This window comes from Phalacrocorax carbo, chromosome 1 (genome assembly GCF_963921805.1).
Source record: "Phalacrocorax carbo chromosome 1, bPhaCar2.1, whole genome shotgun sequence".
Lineage (NCBI taxonomy): Eukaryota > Metazoa > Chordata > Aves > Suliformes > Phalacrocoracidae > Phalacrocorax > Phalacrocorax carbo.
Genome location: NC_087513.1, coordinates 42,404,448 through 42,422,820, shown reverse-complemented (window position 1 = coordinate 42,422,820; position 18,373 = coordinate 42,404,448). Strand labels below are relative to the sequence as shown.

Here is an 18,373-nt window from a genome sequence, read left to right as displayed (position 1 = left end):
TCCTATCCCTTGTTCCACAACTGTAGTCTGTGTCTCTGAGCAAGTCAGATCACCCCTCCAGCCCTTTGTGTGTTTAGCCTGTGATTTTCAAGAGAACAGTTGGTGCGAGGCAAGTGTTTAAGTCCCCTTCGGGCCTTTGAAACCCTTTCCTGGGGAAAGGACTGCCAATTCCCTGGGCAGGGACTGTGTACTGATATGTTTGCAAGGCTGTGGCACAAAGGGGATCCAGTTTTCACTGGGCCTTCAGGTGTTAGTGCAAGGCTGCGAAGTCATCATGACAACCCTCCTTTTCTGCACTCGAATGGAAAGAATAACAGGGATTGACAATGAAAATGGGAAGAGCAGGGGGTAAAAAAGGGAGAGGTATGCTGAATGGCAGGAGAGGTTATGAAAGAATGAACCAGGTTGAGAACAGCAAATAGGAAAAAAGGGATTTGCCTGCAGGAAGGAGAGAAAATGAAGCAACAGCAGAATGTGAAAAATAAATTTTAAAAAATAGAAAGAGGGCTATTAACAGGTGGAATAGAGCAGATGAAGCAAAAGGACAATGGAACAGTTCATGAGGGAACAGGGAAAAGAGAGAGTGAAAGGAACAGCGTGTACTGATAGCTGAGCACTCAGGAAAATGCAAATGATGGTGTTTAAGAAATCTTTCTGTGTTGCTTGGAATTAGGATGCTTCTGGCTCTGCCGCAGGATTGAGAGTGAAAGCCAATCTTCTTTGATCTGCTCCAGTGGTGCAGAATGACTCTAAGGGAATGTATCAATTAAGAAAATATTGAAATTGCTCATACAGCATTTTACATATCTTAGATTCCACTGAAAGCAGGGTACATTGGAAAATAAATGAACCACATTACAGGCACTACAACAATCCACTATCTCTTTATGGAAAAGGGTAGGAAAAGGTACAATTGTGCATGTTCTGTGGATCTTAATGATGACCACTGTGTTACAAAAATGCTGGGTTTTGGTTGCCAGGACTTGCCTCCCACAGTAGCAGTGTAAAACAGTGCTTCATGAATTTGATAACCTTTTTCCCCATGAAAATGCATGCCAAACTCCTACCAGTTAATTTCCTTAAGGCATGAGCAAAAAGCCAGAACCCATGGTGTGAAATGTCAAATATGGGACAAGATTGGTCATAGGAGGAAAACTGCAATGTTTTCAGGCTGATGATGACACAGACTTTAAAGACAACAGAGAAAGATGTAGAAAAGGAATTTACTTTGTCAGTTATTGGCCCAAGTTTTATGAGCACCTTCAGGTCTGTAAGGCCCCACAACACCTAGTGCAGCACTGGATCTTCTCAATTCTTACACAAGGCATCTTGGCACCCTGGATTTGAGTTAAAGTCTTCTGTTTCTGGTGTACAGATGGGAAAAACAAGAGCTGAAAACCACAGATGCCTAATGGTAAGCTCCTTCTCCTTGTCTGTGCACCTACAGAAGTGCTTCCCACTCTGTGCTGTTACTTAGTTAAATGGAGACACTTCAAAAGGACTTTAAACAAGATTTTCAAAAACAGAAACTTCACTTTCTTTGCCTAAGGCTGCATAAGTCATGACTGGAGAACATTTACCACATGCATCAGGTCTATGGCTACTCTGCTTTCTGGCTTCACCAAACAAGAAATCAGGAGGCTGAGGGAAGACCTTATTGCTCTCTACAACTGCCTGAAAGGAGGTTGTAGCCAGGTGGGTGTCAGTCTCTTCTCCCAAGTAAAAAACGATAGGACAAGAGGAAGTAGCCTCAAGTTGCACCAGGGGAGGTTTAGACTGGGTATTGGGAAAAATTTCTTCAGCAAAATGGTTGCCAGGCACTGGAACTGGTGGAGTCACCATCCCTTGAGGTATTTAAAAGACATGTAGATGTGGCACCTAGGGACATGGTTTAATGGCGGGCTTGGCAGTGTTGGGTTTATGGTTAGACTCAATGATCTTAAAGGTCTTTACCAACCTAAATGATCCTATGATTTAATTTTCCTGCACCTTTGTCCTCTCATGAAGCTGCTGATCCCAGCTTCTGGCATTCATATGGGCTACAACGAGCACCATGTATAATGTAGAGCATTAGGTCAGTCAGGAGCAGAGAGAAGCATTGATGTTATGAGTCTTGTACTATGACTGCAGCCTGTCATAGCTGGGCCTCTGCATCTAGCCACATACACACTCACTTGCATTTTCCTGGCACTGTATGGAGTGGGAAGATCTTGTCAAATCACTTGATTAATATTTCCTTCATCTTCAAGGGAGATAAGAAAAGGAGGTGAGCATCTGGGTGTTCTTCCTTTTTTTACCATAGTCAAGTAACGATTGTAGATACATTTTTTTATTATGTGATTTTTGCCTGATTCAAAAATGAATAGAAATGAACATCAGGTGATGTAATATGCAGTAGCGTATCCAGATTTATTCTGCTGTGGAAATAAAATAAGGAAATAACACTCTCAGGGCAATGCGTTATCAGTTTTCAAAATTCCCATGAGGAAATTATGTAAATCTCTATTCAGTCAAAGTCAACAGACTTGTAGGAGAGTCAAACAAGGGTAATTCCAGATGAATCAAACAAGGGTAATATATGAGTACTGTGGCTGGAGAAACAGTCTGTCTGCCTTCCTGGTTGCATGCATTGTGTATTGGACTTGCAGAGGCAGTTTAGAGCAAGGGGAGGAAGAGCTGCACAGATAACCAGTACAGCTGGGAAACAGTTCCAGAAAGCTGGGAAAGCACTGTGGTTATTTTTAGTTAGGAACTAGAATTTCTGTATTTTTAACTATACATTTGTTAATGAAATGCCATTTTAGTCCAAAAATGAAAATAACTTTTTTTTTTTAAAATGTAAAAATGTGAGAAGTTGAGGAGCATTTAGAGGGGCTACTGTGTCATGATTTTACTTTTGTAAACCAAAATAATTTGATGAAACAAAAGTCATTAAGTGTATGTGTGTACCCAAACTGGTGGGTTTTGTAGAAAGAAAAGGTTTCAGTCAAAACCTCCCTCCAGCACAGCAGATGGTTTATCAATAGAAAGGGTGTTTGCATGCCTGGCTGGAAGTTATGAAAGGGATTCATAGGGCACAGGAAGGAAACTGCAGAGAGAGGTTTCTCAACAGCCCATTGAGAGCAGTGACCCAACATGGGCTGGAGAAAGATGTAAACAAGCGACAACAATAAAGCTGAGGATTAGGATCTTTTGGCCCATCCATTTTCTGTAGGTGAATGAAAGAGCTGAGCAGCTTTGCTCAGAGTTAGCCACCTGTTTACTCAGCATTGCAGAAGGCAGCCAGATTTTCAGCATTGGTTAGATAACCAGAAATGTGGCCAACACCTAACGGCAAGCTAATGTCATGTTGCCAGGGTGCAGTGTGGGACTCCTCTCAAAAAAGGGTCACCGCCATCAGTGGTGGCCTACATTCCTGTGTGAAATGTTCCTCCATCCCTCCCTGTAGTCTCTCAGCTCCGGGCCACGGGTCCCTCCATGTATGTCCACAGTGTGTGGTGGACAGTTCCTTCTGCTCTTCAGGTTATTGTCTCAGACCAAGCCTCTCTCACCACCATGGTTTCTAAGGAGCTCTCCTTTCTCAAGTCATTTCTTCTAGTGGCAAATGGTGGCCAGCTGGTCACCCCACTGCATTAACTGGTGAGACGGTATGAGTGGGATCACCTTTCACTTTAGCGATGCTCCCTGAAAACACTGCCTTCTTGTGCTTTCTGCTCAGGAGAGAACAACTCCCCCTCCTGGACCCAAAGCCAAAGTTGCAGGGGAAGGAGCCACTTTGGTCCTACTCATGCTGCCTGCAATGAAGAAGCAAGAGGCATCATCCTACACTGCAAAAGCTTTCTGGCTTGTATTTGCACATTCATTCACACGGACTTTCATTCCTTTATTTTATTTATAGGTACCCAGGCTTGGGAATATTGGCTTAAATGAGGCAAATGGTAACAGTTGAATCTAAATCCCAACACCTGCTCTTGTAAGCTGTAGCTGTCATCTCTCTTCAGCTGTTCTCCATCCTCCTTCACAATGGGTCTGTCCATTGTAATCAACACACTAATTCTCATTGGCTTCATTGGCCAGGATCAATCTCCCTAGCAAAATCTCAGGGTAGGAAAGCTCCATCACTGACCTTAGGGGCATAGGCAAAACATTAATGTTTGTGCATAGTGTTGGGCATTATTGCACAATGTTTGCTTTTTTATCTTCTCTTGTTTCACTGCAGGTGGAGGTGTGGCCAACACCTCCTAAAGGAGGGGCATGTGCCCTTGTAATATTTTACTTGAGCCTCTTGTATCCATAGGAAGGAATGACCTTTCAACAATGTCTCTCGTCTAGTCTCATTCTCATGGTCAATGAATCACACCACAAGCTTTGATCGACTGAGTGTGAAAATTACACCATAAGGTCATCTGTCTCTTTGAAAAAGCAGCTGTTCCATTTTTTATGTCTAATTGAGTTTGTCCTGCTGAAAAGGACATGGAGTTTCTTTCATATTTCAAAGCAATGAGTTCTTTGCATAATTTCAGTGAATTTTGGGCAGAAAAGGGGCTGCTTCTGCTTATTGCTGCTTCATTCTCAGAGGAAATTTAGCAGGCTGATTTCATTATTGATGAAATGTAACTCACACCAGGCTGCTTAACAGCATTCCTGCACCAACATGATGCGTGGTGCTGAGGGTGCTCTATATTTCACCTATTGCTGTCAGGTTGGTGTTAGCTGGGACTGCCGCAGAGGCAGCATTTAAATTCCCCTGGAGTAAAGAGCACCTGTACAAGAGACAATTCTCCCGTTCCTGTTTGGCTGACTAAACAGCAAACTGGCACCTAGTTCTCACATTTCCCTGTGTTATCATTCTGGGGAAAATGAAGGAGAAAGAAATGTAAACAGGATTTAAAAAACCCCACAACAGAAAACCACCAAAAAAAATACAACCAAAAAGCCAATCCCCCTCCAAAATCAAAGAGCCGCCAGAAGGCCCTCTCCTTCCCTACATGTTAGGCACAGCCTTGAGCATCCAATTTATAGCAGGGAATAACCAAAGCTGAATCACAGCAACTTCTGACCACTCTGCCTATACTTAGGCAAGTACATAGAAAGAAGTGGTGTCAAGGCAAGGTTAAGTCTGTGACTCAAGCCATTTTGAGATAGGACAGCAAAACTGTTTCTCCTAGAGTCATAAAAGCAAAACAAGGTCAAATCTAGGAAACTTTTATTTAGCTTATTAAATGAAAGCAATACGGACTATGTCAAAGCACTGGCTGCAGCTAATCATCCTCAGTTCCCATGATTCGTATGCAAGGCTTCAGCCAGGTGAAACGACCCCGTGTGCAGACTAGAAAGTGAACAAGCCCCTTGAGTAGAGAAGTACAGGTTTATGTCTATGCGTGCAATAGTATTGTGCCTACCCAGAAAAAGCCCTGTTATTGAGAGCAACCATTTCCTCAGTCACTAACAGTCAACCATTCTGGTTTGCACTATGATTTAGCAGTGAGGAACGTGAGGGAGACCACTGTGGAGCCAGTCCTACTGAAAGAAGAGACGACAGGTCCCTATCAACATTCCATCTAGCCCCATTCTGCTTCCAGCAGTGGCCAGGTCTGGATGCCTAGGAAGAAGCACAAGCAACTGGATAAATGATCTTTCCCCTGTCCATTTTTTTTTTTTCTTTTTCAAAAAAAGGGGCATTACAAACTGTTTGAACCATCAGTTTTTAACAGTCACATTTGCTCCAGTAGCAACTTCATTGTTAAAATAATTTAGTTGATGATCTCTCCCTTACTGCTTTTTCCAGCAAATCTCCCAGCTTCAGTGAGGGGGCAGTTCAGAGCCCAATTTATTTAGAGACCTCTGGAGATGAAAAGTGCAAGATCTGCTGCTGTTTTATACTGTTATAATAAAACCATACTGTTTTATTATTGTCCTTAGTTTAGATACTTTGTCTGTGCTCAGGTATCATGCAAGTATGAGGTTGTTTCAGGGAAGCGAATAGGCCTTTACCCACACCATCACTAATGGACTCTGTAGAAATTTTCTAGAAGGATTGATTGTCATTGCTGGGTATTTTTTGCTAAAAACATCTGAACTCTCTTCCCAAGTCACTGCGTTCTTGGGTAGCTGGTGAGCTCTGATGTTCATTAATAGTGAAAACTATCCTGAGCTTTAATCAAAGGTCCATTAACTCACATCCTGTTGTTTGGCTCTATGATTGCAAAACTAAAATGACTGAACACAATGTGGTAACATAAATGGTTTTGTAGCACTGATGCCAACTGTTCTTGGCATAAAATGAGTTGACTCATTTTGAAAATAGGCCTCTGTTACTTAAAACTGGGGCAGAATGCAAATGCGTGCCTTGCTGACCATCACCGACATTGTTACTGGTGTTATCTGTGGACCACTGCTGGACACTCTCAGAAGGGGTCTGCAAAGGATGTGTCCCGTTAAGCTGATGTATTACAGTAAGATGAAATCACTTGTATGATCTGATAAACCGGTAGACTACGAGTAAACCTAATGCAGACTACGAGTGTTTTTGGAGGTCTGGCTGTGTAAACAATCTGTCTGAGCTGAGCTCATTCTTCCTGGCTAGAAAAATACTCCGTACCCATTTTGCTGGTTCCTTGGGGATATGCACTGCATTATCCTAACCTTGAAAATAACAGGTGTGAGGAGATAGAAAGTATGTAAGGGAGAAGAAGGGCAGTTTGTATGGGGAAAAGGATTACTAATGAAAGATGTCCTCTTGAAAAGGCTTGCTCTGGACACTGGATACATGGCTTTTCATGTCTTTGTAATCTTAGCTAAGTTACACTATGTGAGAGAATAGATTTACATTTTCCCACCCGTTTTTATGCAAAGAGGGTGGTAGCTATTCAGTTTTTGACTGATTTTCCTTCATTATTCACAAATGCTTCACAAAAGCCTACACATGTAAGATGATAACACAGAAGGTCTGTAATTAAACCTGCGCTAACTGCTGGGTTGAGCTGGATATGGCATGCATTACCTACCCATGCATAGAAGTCATGCAAAACCTATTCCAGAGGTGCACAGCATCACTGTCTTTCATAGCAAAGCTATACTTCTTAACACATGTAATTATTCTGATTAATACAATCCTAAGTGAGAAGCAAGGGAGCTGGAAATTACTCCATAGTTATTCTGCAGCATTGTTATTCTGTAGACTTGCACCTAAAGCGCTGTCTTCAACATTGGAAAAGATGCAGTCTTCATCATGACCAAATCTTTCTGATACTGTCTAAAAATCCATTATCCTGCATAATAATAAAGAGAGTACTAATAGTAGACAAATTCCTGATTCTGTTGGAGATATTTAAAGGAAAAAGAAAAAGAGAAAGAAAAAGAAAAAGGAAAAGGAAAAGAAAAAGAAAAAGAAAAAGAAAAAGAAAAAGAAAAAGAAAAAGAAAAAATAAGAATAAATAAGAAAAAATAAGAAAAAAGAAAAAGAGAAAGAAAAAAAAAGAAAAAGAAATAATCTGGTAAAGATCCAAATATAATCTGGTTAAAACAGGAATTCTCTTCCTCACCCTAGACCTCTCCTAGATTCAGGGCAGCCTTGTGCCACAACCTGGAACTAGGATGACTCAGTAAATCTTTGCTAGCCTTTCCTTCCTTCCTTCCTTCCTTCCTTTCCCCCTGGCTCCATCCTCCCGGTATGAGGAAGCCTTAGTAGCACTGGCTTGATGCAAACTGTTCTTCACATAAAATGCCTGAGACTGGGAAGTGGCAAACAGCTGGGCAGTCATGCCTCTGGCTGGAGTAATCATGTGCTGAAGTACCTCAGATGACAAGTGAATGCCTTTAAAGGACCTAGTTTCCTAGATAGTTTGTGTTAGTGTTCCTCATTCAGCTGGCAATACAGGCTGAGGTTGTTGGATGAGTCCCACAGGAGCTGGGGTGTTGCTCTCCCCGCTCTTTCTGGGAAACCCTGCTGCTTGGGCCTTTTGAACTCATTTTTTGTGCATTGCCATGTGCTCTTGGAGCCATACCTGTATTGTGGACCCTTTTGAACAGTGGCTGGGGCAGACTGAACCCAGCAGCTCAGGATGATCTTTCAGTCTCCCCTTTCCACTGTGCAAAAGTGACTGCGGCAGCAAACAAGGAAAGGGATGGAGAGCAGAAAAGAGGACTGCAGATGCCAGGATGTTGGGTGATCCCCCTGGCTTATTCGTCCTTTCGTGGCAATTAATAGAAAGAATTTTTGGCTTCTGACTCACACTCACAGCTAGTGAGACTAAGCATGTTGTTTTTTTAAAATTGGATGCTAGATTGTGCTTTTACGCTCATGGCATCCCACTGCCTGGAGATTTGGCAGGTACAATTCTGCAGCGGTGACCCAGGACAGGCAAGAATTTCTTGTCTAATAAAGAGGAAAGTTTTGAACATGGATATTTATACTGCATGCCATCACACAAATGGCATGGCTGGGCAATGTGAGCATAGTTATATAAACTGGAGAATTTATTCTAATTCAGGACAGAGCCCAGGCAGCTTTTCACCAGGGCTGCAGAACAGCCAACCTCAGCTGCCTTGGTAAGGCCAGTGCCCCTCTGTCCCCATCAGCCCTCCCACCTGAAATGTACACTGGGGTTCAGCATGGGTCCTCTTGGAAGAGGCCTCCTGCACTGTGGTTGGGAGACTCCTGAAGGGTGCAGAGTACCCTGTCCCTGGCAAATGTGTGAATAAAGTCATCCTCCTGGTGCAGAAGTGTTTTGGGAGTGCAAGTGCAGCTTGCCAGATGATTCAGTGGTGTTGACACACCACGGCGGCAGGTTAAGATGGATTGCCGTAGCTGTTTGCCCCGTATTTCTTCAGGGAGTCATGTCCCTAAAGCAGGGGTGACAGGAAGGCTCATGAGTCAGCTCCTAAACCACCAGAGCCTGCAGCCCAGCATGTTATGGGAAGCTGCCATTGACCTGGGGTCATGTTGTTAAGCCATAGTGTAAACTGCAGCTGCTTAGGAGCTGATTCACATCCCTTTCATCTCTTTCTGCTGAAACCTTCAAGGATACTTTCAGTGTCCTTGCTTCATCTGCCATTGCTTGTGGGTCAACGTGAAACCAGAAATGAAGTTCTCTCACAGAAGCAGGAGAGGGTGCTCCAGTTCACCCACTTGAGCAAAGGTATTTCCTTTCCTTGGTCTAATTGTCCTTATGACTGTCAGTCTGGCTGCTGGGTTATGACCTAAAATCTAGGCCAATGGAAGAGCTTTGAAGTTCTGTGTGCTTTAGAAAGAGCCTTTCTATTAAATAGAAACATAACAGATGTCCAGTCAATTCTTTGAAATTACAACCCAAGACTTGCTTTTGCTGGGCATTTCTTTGGGCCTTGAGGGATGGTCCTAGAGAAAAGAAATGGCCTGATTCTCTTCAAATACAATAAATTTCAAGTCATTGTGGTGTAGTGGGGAGAACCAAACCCAACATTTTTTCTTTATTTTTGATTTTACAATAGTATTCAAAGACCTCAGCTGACAAGGCCACCGCAAAAGTACATAGTAGGAACCTGTCTCTCTTGTGAAGACCTTCAAGTTGACAGTCAATGGGAGCATTAATATTTCATATTAATGAAATTCTGCAGAGGGAGGTAACTGAAGCACACAGAGGAGGGAATTACCGAACCTCATATGAGCTACCTAGTTTAGCTAGTCAAAGAAATCGGCATTTTGTGATAATGACTTATTTGAATTTTACATCGATGTTGAAGACCAGTGTTTGTGCCTCTTCATTGACAGGGGATAAAGGCCTGCTTGACTGGCATAGACCAGGAGCCTAATGTTTAGGTGGATAAGTTTAAGTGAGAGTGAGATTTCTCTCCATTTTTCACTGCAGTAGGGTTAAGAGTTGTCACTGGAACAGTCTCAAAGGACATAATGTACTCCTGCTCTGTCATCTGTTAGCACTTGGTTCCTTCAGTAGCCTTTGCATAGTGTTCAGGTGCTTCCAAGAAAACATTTTTGTCCTGTTCATCAAAGGAAACACCAGAAAAATTTAATTATGTGCCTCAGTATTAGGAAAGCTTTTGACATTATCTTACATCACAGGCCAGTGAAATTTTGTCCAGATGAATCTATGGTAAGAGGGGAACGAGAATACCTTAGAAAGGGGAAGTTAGGTGGTAGTCACTAGTGGTCTACTCTCTAACTGAAGACTGCATTGTGTGAGATGTGACAAGGGTCCATCCTAGTGATCTGGATGATGGAATAGACTGTAAATTTATTCAGTCTTCAGGAGATGAAGGCCTGGAGGGGCTGTAACCACACTGGCAAGATGAGCGCAATTTCAAGGGATTATGACAAATCGGAGGAATAATCTTAAATAGCTAGTATGGAGTTCAATGAGGACATAAGCTTAGGAACAATCTGTTGCAGGATAGGAAACGAAAATGCAGGCATCAGTTCTGCTGAAAAACATGTGAGGGGGTTTATGATGCATCACAAATTGAAATAAATGCCATACTGATGAGAAAAAAGCAATCATCAAGTGAGAACACTTAAATGGGAGGTTTTTAATGTAAAACAGCTAATATAGTTTTTCCAACTTCACTAGAGTACTCTGTTGTATACCACCCCTGAAGAGAGATGGAGGGACCCTAAGGGAAAGCAACAAAGATACCTTAGAAAATATAACCCATAAAGAAATTCGAAAGAACTGGGACTGCCTGGTCCAGAGGAGGAAAATATGAAGGAAATGTAGGCTGCAGTCTTCAAATATGGTGGTTGATTTCCTCCCCCCACCCATATTCTGCCTTAGGTGAACAAGGAACAAGAAGATGAGATTACAGTAGAGGAAATAGAGCATAGATGTTTGGGCTGCAACGGTAGCAGAGCAATGGAGTACTTCAAGAGACTGACTAGTTTTACTGGCAATTTTTAATAACAAGACCTTTTCAACCCTATTTTCTAGGAATCTGTGGTCTCACCCACTTTATGGTGAACCAGCATACATGGTCAAGTGCCTGGAATAATAATTAGAAAACAACAATTTATTAGGAATGGCAGCTCTTCTTGCTAGCCACTCCAATCTTTTGCCAGAATTTATATCCCTATTCTCCCACTCCCACATTCTTCCTTAGTTGCCAGAAGGAGTGATTCACCCCAGCTCGCAGCCTGCATTTTAGCTTGAAGTGGTTAAACAGCTGCTCATGCTATCCATGCGCACACGCTGACCTTGGAGACGCGTTGGCAGAGCACTTGGCGGGCAGTGCAGCCCCTTTCCTTCGTAGGGCTCAACTTCTCCAGGATCATTTCATCATCTCTTCAAGCAAAATAAAAGCAGTTTTGGGGGGTGGGGCCAAGGGGTGTTTTTTCTAATCTCTCTTTGCTCAATGTAAGCGGCATCTTTATGAGGACAGCGAAGTACTACCAGCTGGAGAATTAATTTAGAAAATTTCCTTTTATGGAAGAAGTCTTTTTCTAACACTACCAAAGAGAAGCTTTTAAAAAACGGCACTAATTTGAAAAGCTTACTGTTTCCTTTTAGGCTGTGGATTCAGTCTAAATAAAGTGCATCTTCCCATTGCAGCACAGACATTTTCAAGTGCACTGACAGCAACAGGGAGATTTTGGTTATCAGTGAATCTGTCTGTATTTTATTCGCCTAACAAAATAATTTTGTTGTTCAACATTAAACATCCGTATCAGATGGGAAGAATCTGATTCTCCTCATTGGGGACAGATCCAGCTGTGCTGGTGGATGGAAGAAAGGGGGAAGGGAGAAACTGGGTGAGATGTGTGCCTGAATGGCCACAGCTACACCGTGCAGCAGAGGGGGTCTGTGCAGGCTGCAGTAGCGATGCTAATGTGAGAAGTGGAGGCTCCAACCACCTTTGTTCCCTCCCGCTTTAGTACATATGTACCTGGTCGGTCCATGCAAGCCTTCAGACAACTGTCCTGCTACTCACACACGGTAATGCAGCTCACCCTGTGCACTCCTGTGCTGATGTAGGAGTCCTGTTTCAAAAGACAAGACACTAATTAGATTTTATTCTGGATTCTCATTTTGCCAAGCTTGAGAGGTTTGCTTTTGAGTTTTCTTCGGGTGTCTTAATGCCAAACCACTTCAGCCTGTATTTTCCCTTTACTTTATGTCCTTACTTGTTTTTGCCGTTTAAGCTGGCCTTTCCACAAACTTTGCTGGTTTGGGACCTAGTGACAATTTTAGGAGGTGTTTAGCACCCAGAAGTCCAGCTGAAGTCAGCTGTAACTGAGTGGAGCAGGAACTGGGGCTAGTCTATACAGGAAGTTCACTGACTGTGTCAGGTCCGATCCCCACGGCATCCTCAATGCCCCGTGTCTCTCCAGCCCTAAGTGCTGCTGTCACCTCCTTCCTAGTTCATAGAAGATCTGGATTCAGACAGACAAAACATTTCCTTCTGACTGGTCCAGAATGATTTCTTGGGGGCTGGCAACATAGTGGACACAACTATCTGCTAAGCCTCAGGCTGATGTTGTAGACATTTTCAACTAAAGCAACAACCTGTTTCAGAGGATCACTTGAGTGTTGGGGTTGGACTCATTTAATCAGTGCAGAGGATCAGTGCCCCATTTCCATTCTCCTAAGGAAGGTTTTTTGCTCTTTTCACATTATGTCAACAAACAATGAACCTGTCAAATTCTGCTGCTTCACCATAATTACTGCGTAGGCATGAGAAATGATCTGTAGAGTCAAAGGCAGAGATGTGGCTCCATAAATACATTTGTCAAACTGACCTCAAGCTGGCAGGGAGCATCAGTGCCAAAAAATATTTAGCAGGTGCCAGCATGCCAGTCACTTGTGGTATGCACTATGTTTCTTTAGCAAGTAGACGGCTCTATGTGCTGTTTTAATATCTGTGGACACTTCTCATGTGCTTCTATTTATTTACCATGGTATTTTGACTGATGCTATGCAGAGCTGCGTTTGACAGCCAGGCACCTCACAAACCTGTTCTCTCTCCCGTTTCTTACTTGTGCCCCAACTGCAATGTTTGTACTTTTTTTCTTTTTCCAAGTGATTGGAATCCACTCAAACTTCAGAGAATTGAACATGTGACATAAAGAGGATTCAGGTCATGATGAAAGGCAGGGTACAAATGAGTGAACAAACAAGCCCATCCAGCCAGATCTGATGGAGACAGCTCAGGGAGAAAAAAAGTCAGTGAATAGTCAGGATAAGAAACACATGAATGTGGTGGTTTGACCTTGGCTGGATGCCAGGTACCCACCAAAGCCCTCCCTTCCTCATATCACTCCCCTCCTCAGTATCACTCAATATTACTTCCCTCCTCAAATGGTGAGGGAAGAGAAAATATAATGAAAGGTTCGTGGACAGGGAGACATCACTCACCAATTGCCGTCACGGGCAAAACAGACTCAGCTTGGGGAAATCAATTTAATTTATCAAAACAGAGTATGACAAAATAAAACCAAATCTTAAAACACCTTCTCCCCACTCCTCCCTTCTTTCCAGGCTCAACTTTGCTCCCAAATTCTCTACCCTCTCCCTGCCCATGGCACAGGGGGATGGGGAATGGGGGTCGCGGTCAGTCCATCACACGTTGTCTCTGCCACTCCTTCCTCCTCAGGTGGAGGACTCCTCACACTCTTCCCTCACACTCTTCCCATGCTCCAGGGTGGGGTCCCTTCCACAGGAGTCAGTGGGAGTCAGTGCTCCACAAACTTCTCCATCACGGGGCCTTCCCACGGGCTGCAGTTCGTCACAAACTGCTCCAGTGTGGGTGCCTTCCATGGGGCGCAGTCCTTCAGGAACAGACTGCTCCAGTGTGGGTTCCCTTCTATGGGGTCACAAGTGCTTCCAGCAAACCTGCTCCAGCGTGGGCTCCTCTCTCCATGGGGCCACAGGCCCTGCCAGGAGCCTGCTCCAGCGTGGGCTTCCCATAGGGTCACAGCCTCCTTCGGGCGCATCCACCTGCTGCAGAGTGGGGCTCTCCATGGGCTGCAGGTGCATATCTGCTCCACTGTGAACCCCCACAATGAAGGATAATTGGTTGCAGCAATACATCTTCTAATGTGTATAAAAATAATTCTTGATTGTGAGGGGGAAGCTTGATTAAATGGCCAGGGAAAAGAAAAAAGAAATTAAGACTATTTAGTGAGAAACACAAAGCCACGCATGTGAAGCTTGCTTACCAGTATTCTTTATATGTCAGCATCTTTATTTAAGCAAGTTGGTTGTGTTTCACTGGTTTTTCAGCTTGGAAGGAGAAGGACAGAGAGGTATTAAAGCACAAGACGGTTGGGATAAGAAAAGGGGTGTGGAGCCTGCAGAACACACTGAGTACACTTAAGCCTCTGAAGGCTTCACACATGTATTTTGAGATACATATAAAAGGTTTGGTGTTTGGGGTTTCTCTGGTGTTAGCACCAGTAACTTGCTGGTCTTCTTGAAAGCCTAAAGGGTTTTTGGCACCTATTAATAGGTTTGCTGCTATTGTGAAGGAGAAAAAGGGCAGGAGACCCAGCAAGCTAATGGCAGCAAGCCAGTCCTGGAGCCAAAGCAAAGGAAAAGGCATGAAAAGCCATAAAAGCAGATGATTGTAGCCAACCCCAATTCCAGCTCATCTTAAATGTCCACAAGGTGCTTCCCAGGAGTTTAATGTTTAGAGTGACTGAGGCTGAAATTCACTGAGCACTTTAACCTCGTGTAAGATGACATTCTTGCTGAAAAAAATTTGGGTTTGTGCTTATTGGCAGGTGCAATTTCCTTCCTCATGTGCAGTTAGCAAGAATGGAAAAGTGGGAACAGAAGAGGAATATCTGGAAAACATGAAAGGTACTCTGTTCAAAATCAGCCTGGGAATGAGAAAACTGCTTCTTCTACATGTCTGTCACCCAATAGAAATGGAGCAAAAGGTCTGGCTTGCCAAATTTTATTTACTTTTTAATTCTACAATTGTTTGAAAGAAGCTTTCTTTGCAGTTTCCCTGTGTGAAAAGAGCTACGCAGTCTTGTCCCACTGGATCTCTAACTGGAGTCAATAGTCCTCACAGAAATAAAGCTGAAGGAAGGAACGAATTAGTGTGATTGCAACAAACTGGCAAAAAACAGAAGAGTGGAGTTCTTATTGTTGCTTAGACCAGATCACAGAAGCCTGGCTTACATCAGCTCTCTGCTCCTGGCTGCATCTCACTCACCCTCACCTCCTCCCCCTCTCCTGCAGCAACAAAACCATCTCTGGAGCTACGAGAACAGCACATATGGGGAAGATCTATCAGAAACCCCACCCAAGCTGTCATGGATGAATGTCAACTGGATACGATTGGTTACAGTCAATGAAAATGCATGGAAGGTAATTTAACCAGTTCATGGAGAGCAATAAAGAACAAAGCTTTCCCTCCTACAAGTGACATGCATAAAAAGTCTTTGGAGCCAGGCCTCCTGCATTCCCCTCTGCATCATGTGGCTGCAGGGGCAAGACTCCCCTTCTCCCACTTCTACCTTCACACTCACTCCTGCTGGTCTGTATTTCCTCTGGTTGGCAGCACAGCGCTGCTGGGATTTGGAGGGGGTACACACCAGGCTTCGGCGCCGGGGGGTGCACATCACCACGTGGGAGAACATGAATTCAGGCTTCCCGCTCCCCGCCCAAATCCCCTTGCCAGCAGGATGCTGTGCAAAACTTGACCACGAGACCTTCTGCCCATCACTTGCTTGGAAGAAAACCAGAAATGCTTGTGGCATCTTGGGCCTAGATGCTTTTTGGGAGGTTTTCCCAGGCTGCTGCTGTAATACTCTCATACCTGCAACCCACCTAACCTACTTGCAAGTGCTCTTTGGATCCTGTCCTTATTATCCGCATGGCTTTTATCACATCAGTGGTCTTATGCCCACTAAGCTTTGTCTTTTGTGAACATGTAAGATACAGAAGACATTTTTACAGAGTATAATTAGTGTCATCCATCCATGCCAGCAACTGCAGTGGCATAATTACTGTAATAAAAATCCCATACTTGTTTCTAATTTGAATATTGCCTAATCTCTGACTTTAAAATAGCATATTATGACATTTGGAGCACAAATCACAATTTTTGAACATAGTGGTCTTCACAATTAGCATTTATAAAGTGTTTCTACACACTCATTGTTTTCGACCTACTCTGAAGGCTGCCTGAGAGCTGCATATTTCACTGTCAACAGTTCTGGAGAAAATGTGCTCCTTTATTTCTAAACCTGTCTGCTTCAGAAAGTTGGCATGTGGAATCCGGTGACTGTTTCACAGATGTGGAGCGGGACCTCCCCATCAGCCACCGGATCTGACCAGATGAAATTCGTAACATCTGCTGTTCCTAGTCAGACACAGCTTTCTGTTATTCCAGCTGTTGCTGAGCATGCATTAAACAGTTCCAATTAGTTAAAGCTCCTCCTAATGTTACAGCAGCTTGTTTTTTGCTACAACTGAAGAAATATTTTTCAAACCTTAAGGATTTATTTGTAGCTGTGGTGTTGATACACCCTCTAATGGGCTTTCAGGTTTTAGGCCAAAACACCAGAAGCCACCAACTGCCAATAAGAATAACAAATTGCATAACATCGTCCCTTTCCAGAATTCAAGTAGTGCAAGCAGTGAATTCCTTCTTCTGCACTTAGGAAGAATGAATAATGGAAGCATTAAGATTGGAAACAGGCTGCCATAAATTAAGACAGAGAAATCCAAACCTTTTGCCCTGGGTTCTATTAGATAATGCTGTTTATTATTGGCTACTTTTAGCTGATGCATCTTGTGCTTCAGATGCATCCAGTTCCTACCATCACTCATCGTTGCAATGCACATGCAGGGCTCATTTTAGCCACGCTGCGGTACTTTAATTCAGGCGGCTGTGGATTGGTGTGGGTTTAAAGCAAAGATGACTGCTGGACCAGACCTTTTCAGCGAGGTATCCCCAGCTCTAATTCAGCGTGACACTCCCGCCCAGCACTTCACGGGGCTGCGGAGCTCTGCAGAGAACATCTCCTGGAGGCTTTGCTGGTTAGAACCTGTGGCCAGCAGCACCATAAAAACCATGCCTCTGATTTACAGGAACATGAAGACTTTTAATAAGGTCATTTTTTCTTGTTAGCGTCTCTGTCAAGAGAATGAGGCATCATATTTTAATAGCCAATATATTTTGTTAATTATGGCATTTCATTATTTTTCTTTGACCTTGTCAACAGTCAGCATTCTGGTCATGTATATATATTAAATGCATTAATGTCCCTCTTTCTAATGATTCAAGCTGTCAAGCTGGGGTTGAATAGTCAGGCAATGGCTCTGTGGAATAATGAAAAGATCAAAGCAGTGCCATGAACTTCCCCAGTTCGTGGAGTATATGAGGCATTCACTTTCCAATATTTCATTCCTGTGACAACAGCTGGAGGAGGGCACCAGCCTCCTCTCTGCACAGAGACCTGCACAAATGGCAGCAGCGTAAGCTCAAGCAGTTGTCACTGGCACTGCAACAAACAAAAGCAGCCAGCAATAAATGGCAGAGAGGCATAAGGTTGGAGGATATTGCCTTCTGTGCATTGTCAGGGAAAAGGGAACACTCCCCCTGATGTGGGAGAGTGCTGAGAGCCATGCAGGGACCTCTTACAACACAGCTGCAGGTCTAAAATAGTTTTGCTACAGTCACTTATCTTGTGCCCCTCTTCCTTTCTGTGTCCAGATCCTCGCCTCCTTTGTTGACACCTGAAGCGAAGAAAATCCCTGAGAAGTCTTAATGCTGTTGTCCTTTTTTATTTTTTTTAATAGTACTTCTCTGAAAGTGCACTGGTTTGTGCGCTTTTTGTTTGAGAATATTTTCTCCTGATGATTCTTCATCTTCCTTATTTTTATTTTGTTTCTTAACCTAGGAAAATCAGTACCCCTTTGACAAAGTCTGAAGTTGTAGCTACTTGTCAATAATTTGTCATTTGATCCTTTGGTCAGTATGGCTCATTATCTGTGTGGGAGAGGTGGTATCTTCTGCCTTGTGTGAGTTACTAAGGGGAAAAAAGCCAAACACATCTAGCATCTGTTACGGTTTTCTTTCCAAGTGTTTGGGATTCTAAATAGCTATCAGCACACATTTTTCTGCATTTTTTTTAGCAAGTATAAACAGGAAAATAAACACATAAACCTGACTGTTGGGCTCACTTGCTGCAGTCTTGCCGAGCTAATTAAAAACAGAACAATGCAATGATAATGTTAAGGTTATAATTAAGCCAGAATCTATAAATCAATGGGTTCAAATTATCCAGCCACTAAATTAATCAAGCATGTAATGAAATCAAATCATGAAGTTAACACTAGAAGCAATGGGGTTGTATTAATTTGTCTTCAGAGCGTTTAAGGTGGAGCCAGCTTCCTTTCAGAGCAAGCCCACCAGCAGCAACAGCCCA

The 18,373-nt window shown here is 43.3% G+C and overlaps 1 long non-coding RNA gene across 3 annotated transcripts in view; it reads left to right on the top strand.

Annotated features, from left to right (window-relative positions):
- The window catches only part of LOC135314321 (uncharacterized), a 49,380-nt gene extending 31,265 nt beyond the window's left edge, over positions 1-18,115 (top strand). For 2 of the 3 annotated variants that reach the window (XR_010373828.1, XR_010373826.1), the window contains exon 2: positions 14,711-18,115. This is a non-coding gene — a long non-coding RNA (uncharacterized LOC135314321). The remainder of the gene's footprint in view (positions 1-14,710) is intronic. The other variant, XR_010373835.1, reaches the window with a different exon arrangement.
- The last annotated feature ends 258 nt before the right edge of the window (positions 18,116-18,373 follow it).